General features: G+C 34.7%; 1 protein-coding gene across 12 annotated transcripts in view; it reads right to left on the bottom strand.

Annotated features, from left to right (window-relative positions):
• The window catches only part of LOC143249272 (microtubule-associated serine/threonine-protein kinase 3-like), a 192,348-nt gene that overhangs the window by 98,322 nt on the left and 75,010 nt on the right, over positions 1-19,016 (bottom strand). For 4 of the 12 annotated variants that reach the window (XM_076498821.1, XM_076498820.1, XM_076498827.1 and 1 more), the window contains exon 1: positions 18,140-18,365. The exons of the other annotated variants lie outside the window; for them this stretch is intronic. The gene's annotated coding sequence lies outside the window, so the exon portion shown is untranslated. Of the gene's footprint in view, positions 1-18,139; positions 18,366-19,016 lie in introns of those variants that run through there. 12 annotated transcript variants of the gene reach the window in all.

Here is a 19,016-nt window from a genome sequence, read left to right as displayed (position 1 = left end):
CTAATGTTTTCTGAAGCGAAAGTTGACAAATTCCGAAACGGAGTAGTAAGTAACCTTACAGTTCTTTAGGAATGTTTTAAATAAAACTTCCTGAATTAGAAATACTGTTATTAATGGTGGAAAATGGCTAAATAACTTCATCTGTTTGATCATTTCAGAATTTCCAGCGAAGCCATACAGAAGTTATAAGCTAATTGTTAAATTGATAAATTAGAGGGAAATGATAATCAACATCACCCACCGCCAACTATGGAGATACTCTAAACGAATAGTAAAAATTAAACTGGCAGTTACTCTTATATTGCACTCAAAGTTCCAAGGTCTTGAAGCAACGGGACACGAAAGTCGAACCCCTTGGTTCACTGTCAGAGTACTCTAAAACAAAAGGCCATGCCTGGCCCACCAAGCTCTTTCGGAGATTTTCCAAGGACACGAAGAGCCTTTAAACTGCACATAAGTACGGCAATATTTCTAAAAAGTTCCTGGATTTTAGATTACTCTGTTAAATATAAAACATTTATTTGTTTTAGAGAAAGTTACACAATGATCTATCTATAGTGTTCACCACAGGAACAAAGAGACATCAAATTTTAGCGTTACTGAGCAATGAAGGTACAAATGTTTAAAGAGTTTGACTTTATTATTAGGTTCGATATCATCTAAAAATACAGCTTTCACTTACAGCCTAAAAGACAAGAAATTGCTAACAGTTGAGATGAAACCGAAAAATAATTCTACGAAAAAGTGATGGTCTTCTAGCAAAAAAATATAACGCTGTCCGAAGCATATTTTTGTGATATTAATAAAGACAATTACTGATACTTGTAAGGCTGAAACCGAAAGGATGATCGAATATTTATATCCTCACTACTTGACACTTTTATTCAGTACACAGACGACTTTGTTATCCTTTGTTGTGGCCTTTTGGCCAAATGACGACGTTAAGTGAACCTCTATACACAAATTACTTAAGGTACATCCCATTTTCACCGGACAAAATATGTATAAAAATATGTATATACAAAGTTTAAAAATAAAGTCAGGATAAAGTGTGATCAAAGGAAGAACAAATATTCTCAAAATCTCTACAGTCCATTCAACAATTTGTTTCATTTCGTGATTTTGTAAACTTTTTTTTGTAATTAAATAAAACTCATAGTAAATATCTAAGTAGGTAGATAAAAAGGTCGATATCTTGTCATATCTACAATGTCAGTCTCCCATGTTTTCTGTATCGGTTTCAAAAATGTCCTTTAATACAGGTAAAAACAAGACTTAACAAATAACCCTAATTAATCGAAACTTATTTATATGAAAGAAAACAGGTTTGTTAAGCAGTGTCCAAGCTTAGATTGAGTGCCTTAAGATTACAAACTTGTCATCCCATTAATAGTTGGTTTGGTGATTTATGGTGCAAAGCAACTAGGCTATCTGCACCCATTAATAGTCAGCAGGAATGCAAAATTTCTACTAAAACATTCTTTAACACGTGCGCTCCGAACAATGTTCTCAAACTCAACTTCCAGCTAAATAGGTACAGAACATTTCTAATACCACATATGCGTTTTAAACAGCTCTTCAGAGTCAAGTTTCAGCTTATCATAGTATTGTTAGCATATTGGTTTGGTTTGTTTGGAATTTCGCGCAAAGCTACACGAAGGCTATCTGCACTAGCCGTCCCTAATTTAGCAGTTTAAGACTAGAGGAAAAGCAGCTAGTCATCACCATCCACCGCCAACTTTTGGGCTACTCTTTTATCAACGTATAGTGGGATTAATTGTCACATTATAAGCCCCAAGGTTGAAAGAGCGAGCACGTTTGGTGTGACAAGGATACGAACCCGCAACTCTAGGACTACGAGTCGAGTGCCTTAACAACATGGTCATGCCAGGCCTTGTTCGCATATATTCGTAAATTCATCTAAAACAAATGAATAATTTTACAAATAATTACTACGAGTTCTGGAGCAACTAAGTGTATAAGAGTTCCAATCAGAACGCAGTGTGCTTATTTGCACATTAACAGATAAGTTTCTGGTTACTTGGAATCTTACATCTAAGCATTAATGAAAACTTACTCTTATTTTTAACCATACATAGAATTAACAAGAAACAAATATTTATAATGTTTTGTTTAATCTGAATTTATAACGTGTATAAACAACATAGGATAATGTGTTAATAAATATATTTTTATTTTTAAACAAGTATTGTTTGTTTGTTTTTTAATTTCGCGCAAAGCTACACGAGGGTTATTTGCATTATTTACAATTTAGCAGTGTAAAACTAGACGGAAGGCAGCTAGTCATCACTACCCACCTTGGGCTACTCTTTTACCAACGAATAGAGGGATTGATCATCACTTTATAACACCCTCCCACGGCTGAAAGGACGAGCACATCTGGTGCGACGGAGATTCGAACCCGCGACCTTCAGATTACGAGTCAAACGCCATAACCGCCTGGCCATGTCAAACTAAATAAGTATTGAAACACTCGATTACTTATTCTACGCTAAAGTTCATTAATAAAACATGTAAGCTATTTTCTTACATGAAATCCCCTCGTTGATTCAGTTTTTAGGCCGAGGACTTAGTTGTAATAGACAGAAAACAGGTACTATTGTGTTATTTTGTGCTCAACAATAAACAACTTCTAACATGAAAACTATTTTGTTTCTACATAACTACATATAAGTTTTGTTATGTAAGTTAACTTGTAAACATTCTTATATATCACTAAGTAAGCACAATCTTCAGCTGATAAATAGATCTTTTTAACGTGACCGTTGCACGGAAAATGTTTTTTTACACTTTGTATACTACTGCAACAAATTAAGCTACAACACAATTCTTAATTGTTCATGTAAGAACGCCTAATGAACTACAAGTCAAAGACACATGGACAAATATCAAATCGTTGATAATTAGATAAAACATTTTTAGGCTTCTTCAAATTGTTTCTATAAAACAGATCTACGAGTTGCACGGCAACATTTATAACACTACCTCCCATATAAAGTGAGTAATTATGGTGTTATTTATTTTGCTACAAACACGTCCAACTATCTATATCTATGAAGCATGAACGAGTTATCTATTTTATCTTTGAAAAAATCAAGGTGGAACAAATACACAGCAAGCGCAGACCACGCCTATTCGCTTCTCATTTATTATCATTTCACCTACCGCACACACTAACACAGAGGAGTGAATTGCTTGGATAAGATAACCTATAATTCTATGCCAGAAAAAAAAAATCAAACACTAGTCACACTTTTATAAATTAGAAAACAAGCAAAGCATTTTAAACTGGCTTTTACTCGCTACGGAGAACCTATATTTAAATAAGATTTAACAAGCATGTAACTCTGATGCTATTTACTTATTTCTTATACTGGAATGTTATGTTGACAAGCTCATCAAAATATTAAAAATAATTGAAGTTCAATCTATCATTCGAAGAGTTATACCACTACATGAAGGTTAACCTTGTTCTTTCGATTTGTTCTTGCATAGTATTATAGTTGTTCTTGATGACGAGAAATAAAAATGTGTCTCAGAAAAGCTGGTATGGGTATTACACTTTTATTGTGATATGCAGAGAACAACGTTTCGACCTTCCTAGGTCATCTTCAGGTAAACAACAATTCAGTATTATAGTTGATTAAGGGTAAACTTTCTGAAACTGGTATACGTCGGTGACAAGTGGCGAATCGAATAATAGATTGAATTTTGTATTTGTTTTAAGAATTGAATATACATTTGTTACAAGAGATTTATTAAAAAACCCAAGGTTTTAGGCCACCTATCACAGATCATTAGACTATTTATTAGAGCAACATTACAACAGCAGGGTTCTTTGAAAAAATACTGCGCGTTCTAACATCGGTAAAATGAATATAATTCATAATAGAGCAATAAATCTTGATGTATACATCAAGTGACATCACGAAAAATAATCATCCATGGTCACCGCAAATGATCACCAGAGGGCGGGTATTGTATCTGCTGAATGTTGACGTCATTCTTGTCAACGATAACCTGCATCCACGGATGGCGTAACAGAAGTCTGAACGAAGCTATACAATATTCAATATGACTACATGCAGTGGGAAGACTTTCTTAATTGTTGGCTCTAAGAATATCCAACATAAATTGTGTGTATCATGAAGTGCTCTTCGTTAACAGGCATGAATAATGCAATTATACTGTGCTTATGGCGAATCCCCAATAATACGACATTATTATAGTGCATTATTCAAAATGAAAAGTGCGAAACTCAAACACGAAACACAGCGTCGTGTTTCACCAAAAATAAAGCAAAATACGGATCATCTTTACAGCATTATAGAAAGCCCGTCATTTGTTTTTTGATCAACGCCGTTATTACCCGTTTAGCATCAGTTAACATTATAATTTGTGCCATTTTTAGAGTGTTATTTTTATTTTCCACATCATATCGATGCCATTTTTCGTGTGTAAATTCACCCAATTTAAATCATTACCGAGGCCATTTTTGGTAGGTAATTTTTTCCTATTTACATCATTACCCATGCTATTTTTAATGTACAATGTTATCATCTACTTTACACAAATAAAGAAAAACAACTGTTCAAAAAGAAAAAGGAAGATAATGTAGGGATGACCAACATCAATCCTTCAAAAACAATGAAAACAAAATAGTAAGGATAGTATTTGCATCATCCCTACATAATAACAGACACATAATATTGTAGAATGTTAACAGACAAAATTGTGATCGAATAATTATATATATTGCTATATGTTAATTCTTGCCTGTGTTATTATTTATGGATGATGCAAATACCATCCTTACTATCTTGTTTTTTGAAAAGTTTTTCTTTACTTATTTTAATACAATGTTTTAATAGACCTAAGAAGGTTGTATTTATAACCAAGTTCTAAATACAACGAGATTCCAACTGTAATATTTAGTTTATCTATTATTAACTGGTAATTCCTGATTCACCCTGCACTTAAGCTTTTTAAAGGAACAATACATTTTTGTAAGAAAACTATCTTCGATGCATAATGATAACATTCGTTAGTACCATGATTATGTTTTTAAACTACTATTACTTACTAATAACAGTTATAAAACTATATACTCCGTTTGAAACTATGACACTTTAATAAAATTGGTTGACACCATTGTTTTGGTTTTCGTTATCATATAATAAACTAGAACTTTGCATATAATGTTCCATATAATGACTGATTTACAAGTTATTGTAATGTCTGTAAATATCACAGCAAAAATTAAATTTATTATCCTTTCTTCTGCTTCTAGTTTTGGTTTTCGGTTATCATATAATGAACTAGAAGCAGCAGAAAAAATAAAAAAATAAATTTCTGCTGTGATATTATAAACATTACAATAACTTGTAACTCAGTCATTATAAGGAACACTGAAAGTTTTGTAAAGTTTTGATAATCTGTTGAGTAGATACTTAAAATACCATTTCGATGAACAATCCGAACCATTCTCACGTAGGTAGTGCTACCACTTGCCTGATTTTTACCGGCGCCATTTTGTAATTTGCAAGTTTTTTTTTTTTTTATATTACGAGGGTCATTTTTCGTGTGCGGTGTAAACAAACTTACATTATTAAGACATGTTTATGTTGTGTTTAGGCAGAAGTTAGATTGATTACGTTATAGAGACTCTTACGTCAAATATAATTGAAATTCAAAGAATAATATCAGTAAACACTTTGTACAGTGTTGAGTAATCATACAGATACACAGTAAAGTGGTAGGTGGTAAATTTTATTATGACCCTCGGATACTGCATAAATAGTATTGAGTTTAATAACACTATGTAACACAAATTTTGTTCCTGGATAGTATGCGTTATTTTTTAATTGCTTATGTTGCAAAAGTACAGAAAATGGCCATTATTCCCTTCAAACTTTGCTTTTGTGACCTGGATAATGAAATTTAGAATTTAAACTATTTTCTATGTAAAATCAGGCAAATTTGCACATTTTCGTTTACATAAGGTCTGAATAAAACAATATATGAATCAAGATTTACATGTATTTATACGAAAGTTACACAAAAATGAACAAAAAATGTTTAGAAGTGAGTAGTTTTTCGAGATTTGCGACTGTTATGTAAATCACTTTCACGTATCAGCCCCCAAATATAGTCTCCCATCATGCTTTCGTTGTACTCTCTCAGATCACAAAAGCAAAGTTTGAAGAGAAAAATAGGTCTTTTCCATTTACTTTAGGCATAAGCAATTGGGAAATAACACTTTCTGTCCTGGAACAAGAAAAGGTAAAAATTTTGTTACATAGTGTTATTGTTCCCTGTGTTCAGCTGTCTACTTTGCGTCATCGTCTTAAATAGATACTTATTATTCTAAATGAAATTTTAGTTTCTAAGTGGCATTCGATGTTTCAACACTGCATGTACTATGAATCCTATACGGTTTTTTTCGTAGAATTGATGTGCGTATTTTCTAAATGAAAGTAACACCATAAAAATCTCCACAAAAAACCTATATAGAGGGCAATACAATCTTTAAGTATTTATTGAATAATTTTCATAACGCTACTACTACAAACTCTCTCGTCCTCCAGTGGCACAACGGTATATCTGCGAATTTATTACACTAGAAACCGGGTTTCGACACCCGTTGTGTACAAAACAGTCATAGTTTTATTGTGCAGATTTATATGGAACATCACATAACCTTGTTTTAGCCTTCTAAAGTACTATATATTAAGTGTTCCGAGAATATAGGTGCTAGAAAAAAAAAAACCTACTCGAGTTACGATCATGAAATTTTACGAGATCAACTGAGTGGTTAAAACTCACCTAGCAAACTACCTGTTGCCGTCTAGTTAATTGGATGCAATCACTCTTGACACGTTGAGAAACGTTGCATAGTGTAAAGTGATCACACCCTATAAGCTTTATATACATACAGACACAGACACACGTGTATATAAAGTATATATATACTTCACACATAGGCAATTACAGTTGCAGCAGGCGGTCTTGTGGTACTTTACCTTTTAAGATAATTTACATTCTAATATTAGGATCTACGTACAGATAGATATAAGCAAAACTTCTTGCTTCCGATTAACAGAAACTGCAGTATCACATTTTCAATGTGAATCGGATTTTGTTCCCTAACAGAAGAAGTTCAATGAAAGCAAAAACTGTCATCTGAAACACTCGTGACTATCGGCATTCAGTTATTTAAATAATTTATGTTATCTACAAAAATTGGTTGGTTTTCGTGCAGAGCTAAACTTGCAAACCATATTTTTTGCAAGTGATAGACTAGAGGAAATTAGCCACATCATGCCGTCCACCGCTAAGCACTGGACTACTCTCATCTGATAGAATAATTAGATGTGACTGACCATCAGTCGTATAACACACTCACGACTCCAAGGTGCGAAGAGCAATAATTTTCTGGCGGTAACGGTACATAACGGTACACAAACCATCAGTTTCACAGTGAACCACTAAGCCTCGCTCAGCCTCATTTTGTAGAACATGTTTGTTTAGTGATGTATAAACGTTTATTCCTTAGTTGAAACAAGTATAGTTACGTCAGGAAAAGAAAAGATGTGACATTATAATAAACCATTATTTGTTTTGAATTTCACACAAGGCTACACGAGGATTATTTGCGCTAGCCGTCCCTAATTTGGCAGTGCAAAACTAAAAACGGCAGCTAGTCATCACCACGCACATTCAGCTCTTGGGCTACTCTTTAGCCAACGATTAATGGGATTCACCGAAATATAATAAACTCCCACGGCTGAAAGGACAAGCATGTTTGATGTGATGGAAATTCAAACTCATGACATTCAGATAAAGATAAACCATCGAAAAATCCTCTATTAAAATTAATAATAGTATGCTTAATACGAAATGTTCTCATATTTCTATATAAAAACCAAGACAAATTAAGTCCCCTTTACATAACGTAGAGTAATTTACGCAGAAATCTTTGTTTTGAATATTTTCTGAGCCTAAAGATTTTTTTCTCAAGATTTTTTACATCAAAACCTTTCTTTAAAAAAAACAAACACGTTCTTAATAATCTTTCTACGTGAGCGAACCCGTGGATCTATGATCCACATTTACAGGCCTGCTATGATGCAAATATAATGCTTCAGCTACTAAATTTATGTGCTCTAATGTAAATCAGTGTCAAATTTGGCGTTCGCTTTCGGGGAGTCCCCGTAAAAATGTTTTCGCAAACTATCCGGGTTCCCTAAGGAGTTGGATGAAAAGTAATACCTTTGCACAAATCTCAGGGTCGCGATTATTCGTTTGGTACCATTTATAAGTCGGTGCGACCAGCAATTTGGTAGGAGTTACGTGGCATACAGACGCTGGATCTTATTATACGGATTTTAAACACGTCTACAATAGACATTCTACTGCAATAGTTATTTTACTTTAAAATTTATGAATGAAATACATAAAAGGAAAGCGTTTGATCGGTAAACATGGCTTTAGATTCTGGATCTGAAAAGCCGGGTTCTATTCCGTACGATAATACAAAAATTATAACCTGCACTTTCAGCTGCGAGTGCGTTTTAAGAGTGACAGTAGCTTTGCTATCAATACAAATTACAGTTACGGCACGTAACGTTCCATTGTGTTACCAACAGTAACGTGACTCTGGAAGATAAATATTTTTATTTCCAAATACTGCTCTGAATTAGAACTTTTAAAGAAATGTTAAAATTCTGAAGTATATAACATAACAGACTAGTTTTAGTGACGAGCAAAGCACTACTCATCGAAACCAAACAAACTGTAGTAAGTAACAAAACAAACTAGTTCTAGTGGGGAGTAAAGCACGACTCACCTCTAAACCAAACAAACAAACTGTAGTAACTAATAGAACAGACTAGTTTTAGTGGCGGGCAAAGTACTACTCATCTAAACCAAACAAACTGTAGTAACAAACATAACAAACTAGTTCTAGTGGGGAGTAAAGCACGACTCACCTAACCCAAACAAACTATAGTAAGTAACAGAACAAACTAGTTCTAGTGGGGAGTAAAGCACGACTCATCTAAAATAAACAAAATGTAGTAACAAACACAACAGACTAGTTCTAGTAGGGATTAAAGTACTACTCATCTAAACCAAACAAAATGTAGTAAACATAACAGCCTAGTTCTAGTGGGGAGTAAAGTACTACTCATCTAAACCAAACAAAATGTAGTAACAAACATAACAGCCTAGTTCTAGTGGGGAGTAAAGTACTACTCATCTAAACCAAACAAAATGTAGTAACAAACATAACAGCCTAGTTCTAGTGGGGAGTAAAGTACTACTCATCTAAACCAAACAAAATGTAGTAACAAACATAACATCCTAGTTCTAGTGGGGAGTAAAGTACTACTCATCTAAACCAAACAAAATGTAGTAACAAACATAACATCCTAGTTCTAGTGGGGAGTAAAGTACAACTCATCTAAACCAAACAAAATGTAGTAACAAACATAACAGCCTAGTTCTAGTGGGGAGTAAAGTACTACTCATCTAAACCAAACAAAATGTAGTAACAAACATAACAGCCTAGTTCTAGTGGGGAGTAAAGTACAACTCATCTAAACCAAACAAAATGTAGTAACAAACATAACAGCCTAGTTCTAGTGGGGAGTAAAGTACAACTCATCTAAACCAAACAAAATGTAGTAACAAACATAACAAACTAGTTCTAGTGGGGAGGTAAAGCACGACTCATCTAAACCAAACAAACTATAGTAAGTAACAGAACAGACTAGTTCTAGTAAGGAGTAAAGTACAACTCATCTAAACCAAACAAAATGTAGTAACAAACATAACAGCCTAGTTCTAGTGGGGAGTAAAGTACAACTCATCTAAACCAAACAAAATGTAGTAACAAACATAACAGCCTAGTTCTAGTGGGGAGTAAAGTACAACTCATCTAAACCAAACAAAATATAGTAACAAACATAACAGCCTAGTTCTAGTGGGGAGTAAAGTACAACTCATCTAAACCAAACAAAATGTAGTAACAAACATAACAGCCTAGTTCTAGTGGGGAGTAAAGTACTACTCATCTAAACCAAACAAAATGTAGTAACAAACATAACAAACTAGTTCTAGTGGAGAGTAAAGCACGACTCATCGAAACCAAACAAACTATAGTAAGTAACAGAACTGACTAGTTCTAGTGGGGAGTAAAGCACGACTCATCTAAACCAAACAAAATGTAGTAACAAACATAACAGCCTAGTTCTAGTGGGGAGTAAAGTACTACTCATCTAAACCAAACAAAATGTAGTAACAAACATAACAGCCTAGTTCTAGTGGGGAGTAAAGTACTACTCATCTAAACCAAACAAAATGTAGTAACAAACATAACAGCCTAGTTCTAGTGGGGAGTAAAGTACTACTCATCTAAACCAAACAAAATGTAGTAACAAACATAACAAACTAGTTCTAGTGGGGAGTAAAGCACGACTCACCTAACCCAAACAAACTATAGTAAGTAACAGAAAAGACAAGTTCTAGTGGGGAGTAAAGCACGACTCACCTAACCCAAACAAACTATAGTAAGTAACAGAACAGACTAGTTCTAGTGGGGAGTAAAGCACGACTCATCTAAACCAAACAAAATGTAGTAACAAACATAACAGCCTAGTTCTAGTGGGGATTAAAGTACTACTCATCTAAACCAAACAAAATGTAGTAACAAACATAACAGCCTAGTTCTAGTGGGGAGTAAAGTACTACTCATCTAAACCAAACAAAATGTAGTAACAAACATAACAGCCTAGTTCTAGTGGGGAGTAAAGTACTACTCATCTAAACCAAACAAAATGTAGTAACAAACATAACAGCCTAGTTCTAGTGGGGAGTAAAGTACTACTCATCTAAACCAAACAAAATGTAAACCAACACAAAATGTAGTAACAAACATAACAGCCTAGTTCTAGTGGGGAGTAAAGTACTACTCATCTAAACCAAACAAAATGTAGTAACAAACATAACAGCCTAGTTCTAGTGGGGAGTAAAGTACTACTCATCTAAAAACCAAACAAAATGTAGTAACAAACATAACAGCCTAGTTCTAGTGTGGGGAGTAAAGTACTACTCATCTAAACCAAACAAAATGTAGTAACAAACATAACAGCCTAGTTCTAGTGGGTTCTAGTGGGGAGTAAAGTACTACTCATCTAAACCAAACAAAATGTAGTAACAAACATGACAGCCTAGTTCCAGTGGGGAGTAAGGTACTACTCATCTAAACCAAACAAAATGTAGTAACAAACATAACAGACTAGTTCTAGTGGGGAGTAAAGTACTACTCATCTAAACCAAACAAAATGTAGTAACAAACACAACAGCCTAGTTCTAGTGGGGAGTAAAGTACTACTCATCTAAACCAAACAAAATGTAGTAACAAACATAACAGCCTAGTTCCAGTGGGGAGTAAAGTACTACTCATCTAAACCAAACAAACTGTAGTAACAAACACAACAGACTAGTTCCAGTGGGGAGTAAAGTACTACTCATCTAAACCAAACAAACTGTAGTAACAAACATAACAGACTAGTTCTAGTGGGGAGTAAAGTACTACTCATCTAAACCAAACAAACTGTAGTAACAAACACAACAGACTAGTTCTAGTGGGGAGTAAAGTACTACTCATCTAAACCAAACAAAATGTAGTAACAAACATAACAGCCTAGTTCTAGTGGGGAGTAAAGTACTACTCATCTAAACCAAACAAACTGTAGTAACAAACACAACAGACTAGTTCCAGTGGGGAGTAAAGTACTACTCATCTAAACCAAACAAACTGTAGTAACAAACATAACAGACTAGTTCTAGTGGGGAGTAAAGTACTACTCATCTAAACCAAACAAACTGTAGTAACAAACATAACAGACTAGTTCTAGTGGGGAGTAAAGTACTACTCATCTAAACCAAACAAAATGTAGTAACAAACATAACAGCCTAGTTCCAGTGGGGAGTAAAGTACTACTCATCTAAACCAAACAAACTGTAGTAACAAACATAACAGACTAGTTCTAGTGGGGAGTAAAGTACTACTCATCTAAACCAAACAAAATGTAGTAACAAACATAACAGACTAGTTCTAGTGGGGAGTAAAGTACTACTCATCTAAACCAAACAAAATGTAGTAACAAACATAACAGCCTAGTTCTAGTGGGGAGTAAAGTACTACTCATCTAAACCAAACAAAATGTAGTAACAAACATAACATCCTAGTTCTAGTGGGGAGTAAAGTACTACTCATCTAAACCAAACAAAATGTAGTAACAAACATAACAGCCTAGTTCTAGTGGGGAGTAAAGTACTACTCATCTGAACCAAACAAACTGTAGTAACAAACATAACAGCCTAGTTCTAGTGGGGAGTAAAGTACTACTCATCTAAACCAAACAAAATGTAGTAAGTAACACAACAGCCTAGTTCTAGTAGGGAGTAAAGTACTACTCATCTAAACCAAACAAAATGTAGTAACAAACATAACAGACTAGTTCTAGTGGGGAGTAAAGTACTACTCATCTAAACCAAACAGACTGTAGTACCTAATAGAACAGACTAGTTTTAGTGAGGAATAAAGTACTATTTCACTAAACCAAATAGTTTACAATTCTACAACTACTTTGTTCATTTGCTTCGATAAAGGGTGTGAATTTGGTCAGACTAGTTTACTGCAGCTGGAGTAGCCAGCCAAAACATTGATTAGGTATCCGTCTCTGCTCCATTTTTTACAATCTGAAACTGACATTTTGGTGAAGGAAATAAAACATAAAACGTAGTTGTTACAAGCTATACTTATTGACAGTGGTTGAAGTTGAAAACATTCTGAATGAAGGCAACTGTGCTAAATTCCTAGAAGTTTGGAGAGGTGGCAATAGTTACATTTAAATGCAAACAGTCACCATATAATGTTGCAAATTAAGTAGCATATGATAATGCTCTGGAAAACTCAACAAATGCGTTCATTTAATGCAGTAACGTGGAAAAAGTGCGATAACTTTTATCAAACATTGGTAAGAGAGAAAAAGAAATGAGCTTTTATTGGTTGAAACAAATTACAAGCTGTTATAGTGAAGCTACTTTGTACAAGTAGGTACGTATTGGTTTAATACTACGGTAAGAATGTGTCACAATAATCTGTGTTGGACAAGTTTCTAAAATTATCGATTATCTGAGCAAAGCTCAACAATATCACGTGGAATTGTTGTTCACATATATGCAACACACTATATCGTTACAAAACTACAGAAAATACAGTAAACAGACCAATGAAACCAGAACACAAAGCAGGAACAGGAAATGCCTGCAGAATAGACTGCACAGTAAGAAATGTTGCATGCTCACTGACGAGTGAAAGAGATGCACAACAGGCTACCCAGTAGTAACAGTAAAAGACGCACGTATTAGTGAAGTATGTGCGAAACAAGCTAGCTGCACAGTAGGAAACGCAACATGTTCACTACGAAACAAGTTTCACAGTGGGAGAAACGAATAATAATCAATAATTAACTGTAGCAGTATGTCATATAGAATATAAAACACCTTACACATTTTAGGTCACAAATAGCAAGTTATGAACTATATATCTAAACCAATCGAAAAGCTTATATTCCACCACTACTGAAATTTAGGTGTAACAAGAAACGGCTACCATAACACACCTAAAAGATATAGCAATAAGAAGGCACACAGCAGGAACATTAAAATATGCACTGGTGGATAAAACACCCATAGGAGTAACAACCCAGCCAGCACTTGCACATAATTTGTTGACTTGAGCGCATTTTTTGGTGCTGTAGATAACACACAAACTATTTACGTCCCACATATTATTGCATAGGTTGTCTGACAACATGATGCGTAATTAATAACCAAAGTATTCATGACGGACATTTAAATGATTATTTTAATCACGAATAGGACGGACACTTTAACAATGACTTTAGGCTAAAGAACCTAGTTCACGTGATGCTCACCTAAATGGCCATCGCCATCGATCCATATACTTGTCACCAAAAACAAGAAGAGTTTCATGTCTTACCGCTAGCAACTTTGAAACCGTGAAATTTAAGTAGCGCACATATTAATTTTAAAAGCCTAAATTCAAAGAATGTTTTAGGTTTCGCACCGTTGGTGCATAGAAAATGCAATCAGGCAGCTTTAAAAACCTTGGAAATGCTGACGCACCACCTCCTTACGTTCGTAGCACTGCGTCAGACAGACACCCATTTATCGAATGGGTCGCGTGTCGCTTCCAGGCAAGCCAAGCGGTTCTGGTCTGTCATCGTCAATTTCATTTTTTGAATCGTCAACGTGTCTGGAGGCTGGAAACAATGTTTATTTAACGAGTCTCGGTTTCACTGCACATGGTTCATATCTGTCAATACAACTGTTAATCAGAAATATAATTTTTATTTTCCGAAACTGTTATTCGGAATCGGCACAACCTTAAATCTGTGTGAAATTAGAAATGTTATACTCTAGTAATTTTCGACTGTTAAGTTATATATATTAACACACTCCTTTCCAAAGTTTTCTTTCATAACTAAATGTATTTATAAGGTATCATGAAAGACAGACCTGAGACAAGTTTGTTTTCATAATACATGCACTTTTACTATGGAACACTATATAAAAGCAAGAATGTAGAACAGTTCCTCACTGCGTGACATAAGCCGTTTCTATGGTAACGGTGTGTGCTGGTTGCTATACTCCAAACAGAACTACCTGTTTCCTTAAGTAGTAAGCCCTGCATTATAGAAACCCTACGTGTAGGCTTAGGATTGTTAGTGTTACGAAAAGCGGTCGATTGCTGAGAAACGCCGTACACAGCTTACAACGATCGTTTTTAGACTGACGCCAGGGTTTTCCCAGTCTTTTATACTTGAAAAAAAATCATTTAACAAGTAATCTTGATGTTAACACGATGTCGATAAAAACAAGTGCGTATACATCAATAGGAATTGAAAAAAGAATCAGTACTTTACTAATACAGAGAAACAGTGAACTGTGATTTTATATGTTTTAACGCAAATATGCACACACACATATAGTATAACGTACACGTACGATTCATATAAAGAAGTCCCTTCGGGCTAGTTTGGCATCCAAAATTGTCTTTTTTTGTCATCCTAACTGCCAGCATTTTAGAACAAAATAAAAATATTGTAGAATGTTTTTGTTTTGTTTTTTGTATCGGCCATCCTAGCAACCACTATTTTAGAACGAAATAAAAATATTGTGGAATGATTTTTGTATCACCCATCCTAGCAACTACTATTTTAGAAAGAAATTTCAAGATCATCTAACACTCTACATGTGTGTTGTGTTGTTTTTTTTTTTTATAGCAAAGCCATATTGGGCTAACAGCTGAGTCCACCGAGTGGAATTGAACCCCTGAGTTCAGCATTGTAAATCCGTAGACTTACCGCTGTACTAGCGGGGAACTAGGACGAAATAAAAATAGTGTAAAATGTTTTTGTTACAGCCATCCTAGCAACCACTATTTTAAAACGAAATAAAAATATTGTAAAAAGTAGTTGTACCATCCATCCTAGCAACCACTATTTTAGAATGAAATAAAAATATTGGAAAACGTTTTTGTGTTAGCCATCATAGTTACCACTATTTTAGAGCGAAATAAAAATGTATTGTAATAAATTATATGACATTGAATTTCTAATTTGATAGCACTCTGAACGGATTTTCATGTTAGAAACTAAAAACCAATGTAAGTTCGTTCACACTAGATAAACCAACTGTTAAATATGCAATCTGTGAATATACACTCTTTCCTGTTTCTAATACGGCGTGTGATCCTTAGCATGCACTTGTGTAATAATCTCAATTGTTACAGGTGTACACACCTGTTAATCTATATGTACACAACTGACGTAGCAGGGTCCAGCACCAGATTCCAAACGAGCCTTGCCAATTTTTCCAACACCAGGGATACTTGGATTGTTGTTGTTTTGGAATTCCGCACAAAGCTACTCGAGGGCTATCTGTGCTAGCCGTCCCTAATTTTGCAGTGTAAGACTAGAGGGAAGGCAGCTAGTCATCACCACCCACCGCCAACTCTTGGGATACTCTTTTACCAACGAATAGTGGGATTGACCGTCACATTATACGCCCCCACGGCTGGGAGGGCGAGCATGTTTAGCGCGACGTGGGCGCGAACCCGCGACCCTCGGATTACGAATCGCACGCCTTACGCGCTTGGCCATGCCAGGCCTGGGGGATACTATACATTAAATCTGTCGTTTGTGAAAAATGAAGTGAATATTGTTATCAGTAAGTACATTTCTTACGTAAAACTCATGTAAAGAAAAGGGCAAAATATTGAAGCAAAAATGGCTGTTGCCAACTGGTTATTTCAAAAGAAATAGCCTTCAAAATGATTTACCTGAGTAACACTCAAAACACCTCAAAATACTCGTATTCGTGTGAAAAAATAACATACTAGTCACGCTCACAATTTGAAAATATTTATAAATTAGTTCATACCGTTGTTGCTAATACCTTATAAATATAATGCTAATATCCGATAATAATATGACCACACCCACTCGCTCATTTCTTTCTGTATTTTGATATCTACAGTTTCTCAGAAAATATTCCAAACATGGGTTCCAATTTGCACACAAACAACGCAAGAACTCACTATCTCGGCTTCGCCTCCCACTGACGTAGCGGCATGCCTGCAAACTTGCACTAATAAAAACCCATTGTAGGCAGAGCACAGATAGCCCATTGTGTAGATTTGTCCTTAACTCCAAACAAACAAATTTTGGCTTCACTAGTTCAAAGGTTTCCAATCCAGTTCTTCTTTACATAGTTATTATATATCTGAATGTCAACAAAACCATACTGCTATGAAATATATTTTTTAGAAAAGGTATAATAAAGTCCAGTAGAGAAGCTGGACATGAATGGTTAGTAAATTGTGATTAAAAATCATATCCGTATACGTAGATTGTGGTTAAAAAGGATCCTTTCAGAAACAGTTATTATAAAATTATTTTAAAATATTACAGATAGTAACTGGTTAAATGGGATTTTTTGAAACGAAAAACCCGTCGGTGGTTACTTAGAGAGACGACACAAGAAGATAAATCGTAATGTTGTTCTTCGATCAAAGGACCAGGACATCATTTATCAAACAAATGCTGTTTGTACCTTATGATTACAACCACTGGTGATTATATGTGTTTCATCTCGCAGAAGACATAAAACAGTTTAATGCTCTGTACTTTTAAATACGTGTGTTCTTAATAAAAACTTGTCTGCCATACTTCCCGTTTCTCACTCTCTTTCCCCTAACGTATGACAGTTAACCCTCAGAGAAAGCTCACAAAATTAAGCAACAGTCAGGCTAATCAGCTTACTGTTAAATCTGCTGACGTGGCATACCCGAATCTTCTAAGTTCTTCCTGCATATTTAATTGTGAAACACACGCGCTTTACAATGATATACATATATCATTAGAAATATACATTCACGTGTTATTATTTTCGAAAATTATCCAAAGATGGTGATTACATTGTGTATGTATAGAACATTTTCAATATTACATACAACCTTGTTAACGCGTGTTTTCTGTATTACGTTAACAACTCCATCGAACATCAAATGAAACATTTATTCGTAAAACAAATAATAAGAAAGGTGTCCCTACAATTTTGTATCCACAGTGTGCTTCGCATAAAACAAATACAGAGTTATCTTAATTAAAAATGAAATATTGCACTGAAGTTACTATCATAACATGTGGTAAAGATTTAGCTAGTAATTTCAACTAGTGAAACAAGGATACATATATTGTTAAAACAGTATTTCTATCGCACACTGCCATTTGTATTTACACCTAATATCTGCTAATTAAAACACATTCATAAGAATCTCACATATACATCAAAACTAATTTCTATAAAAATTAAGCAAAATACTGATTATTTATCAACATAATAGATGGCCTTTCGACTTAAATCTGTTTATATCATTTCAGCAAAATTTTTATACAAAAGGAAAGACGACCCTTGAAATAAAATATCAGTAAAAGCGTGAAGTAATAAGCTTTCTTACCAGTACTGACACACAGGGTTAGGTTAACCAGAAGGGCCATAGCTGTTGGTGGTATTGCAGCCTTACTAAAACTACTTTCAATGAGAATGCAGTATGTTACATATTATTTTCTCCTAGTTCGCAGTCTCCCATATATTTAAGCCTAGTAACACTTCACCTTGGAAGAAACCATGGCGGGAGTATTTCATTAATGATGCTACACGAACGCCCTCGTACAGGCGCTTTATTAAAACTCGGCTGCGCGAGACAGCAGTGAAAAAGACAAGGTAGGGAAGCACGAGCCGTTTGGCGTTGTCCACATCGTCACGTGGGTGAGAAGGGTAAAACAGTGGCTTTTTTCCTCCGTGCAGCCATTTAATTTAATACTCATAATTTAAATATTACTCCATTGTTTGTGGCTTTTACACTAATCGTATATTAATTACCAATCTATTTTTATAATTACGGGACGAAAAAATATTCAAGATATTAATTCGATCTACACATTGTAAAGGGCTGTAAACTTTCATTTATCTTTGTTTCCAAAAACATCAAAATGACAAAACTACAAGCAAGAACGTGGTTTTTCATATTGAACTGTCAAAAATCAGTTTAAAGTTCTATGACAAAAGATAGGTAAAGTTCTAACGTGTGTCATCACACATTGGTAGATGTGTGTGTGAGTGATGGAGAGGACAGTTGCTGATACAGAACTGAAAATAATGGGATCACGTTTACTTTTGTGGTATATAGAGAAGAACAACACATGCTGTCCCAGAAGTTTGGACCCACATGAAACAAATACATAGTATATTCTTAATTTATTCACTGTTCAAACTGCATGCCACCATACACCTATCAGTTCATGGTATATTGCTGTTTTTCTCCCCTAAAATAT

This window comes from Tachypleus tridentatus, chromosome 4 (assembly GCF_004210375.1).
Source record: "Tachypleus tridentatus isolate NWPU-2018 chromosome 4, ASM421037v1, whole genome shotgun sequence".
Taxonomy (NCBI): Eukaryota; Metazoa; Arthropoda; class Merostomata; order Xiphosura; family Limulidae; genus Tachypleus; species Tachypleus tridentatus.
The sequence above is the reverse complement of the archived record's forward strand: the minus strand, read 5'-3'. Positions and strand labels throughout refer to the sequence as shown.